The 852-nt window shown below is 32.0% G+C and overlaps 1 non-coding gene across 1 annotated transcript; it reads right to left on the bottom strand.

The window, feature by feature from the left end:
- Positions 1 to 433: 433 nt before the first annotated feature.
- LOC141552335 (U6 spliceosomal RNA) lies at positions 434 to 536 on the bottom strand. Its single transcript, XR_012485135.1, has one exon. It is a non-coding gene; the product is annotated as a U6 spliceosomal RNA (small nuclear RNA).
- Positions 537 to 852: the final 316 nt, after the last annotated feature.

The raw sequence follows: 852 nt of genomic DNA, 5'->3' as shown, positions 1-852 counted from the left end.
TGTTCTATGAAATAAATTTGGTCCTGATATCCAAATCATAGAGAAATTAAGACAGGAAGAGAAAAGTAAAAGAATGTTAACACTAAAGTCAGTCAATACAAAAACAATTAAATAAAATATTAATAATATGGCTACAGAAATATTTTCAAAAAATCATTCATTTTATCCAGGTAATATTTATACCATTCACTGTGAAGTCTTGGTATTGCCTTTTTTATTTTTAAATCTGCTATTTAAATGTATTCCAATCTGTAATGTAAGTGTAGTTCTTAACCAAATAGTTTGGAAAAAAATAAGAAAGCCAATAAAATGGGGACTGAAATAATTTGCCAAAGATATAAAATATGAAATCTTTACATTTTGAATCTTACACTAAATGAAAGGAAGAAAAACCTGGGTTAATTTCCTTCTTTATGTGGGAGAAGAACTGTTTTAAAATATAGAATGTTTCCTAATAAGTGTTTTACAACTGTGCAGAGGCCCTTCCAATCTTCTCTGTATCTTTCCACTTTTTAACAAGTGAGCTGCTGAAGTACATCCTCTGGGCTATTTTTAATGCATTACAAGGAGTTTGGGGACACAAGAACTAGACTATTCTATCATCATCTTCACAAAGGCATAGTCAAGGAATTCAGGCTACAAGTTTCAAAGACATGGATGGGGTTCTAAGCCAAAATAGTTCAAGTTTAGAGTGCCAGAATGATGTCATAAGCAATCAAGAACTTCTGGGAGGTATTTCCATACAGAAAGGCTCAATATGGGCTCTGTACTGAATCTTTTCTACCATTATGGAGAACACTTTTTTTCAGCCACAAATATAAATCATCTCACAGGATTCAGGATGCAGAGGTA

This window comes from Sminthopsis crassicaudata, chromosome 1 (genome assembly GCF_048593235.1).
Source record: "Sminthopsis crassicaudata isolate SCR6 chromosome 1, ASM4859323v1, whole genome shotgun sequence".
Taxonomy (NCBI): domain Eukaryota; kingdom Metazoa; phylum Chordata; class Mammalia; order Dasyuromorphia; family Dasyuridae; genus Sminthopsis; species Sminthopsis crassicaudata.
Note: the sequence above shows the minus strand (reverse complement) of the source record. Positions and strands in the feature narration are given on the sequence as shown.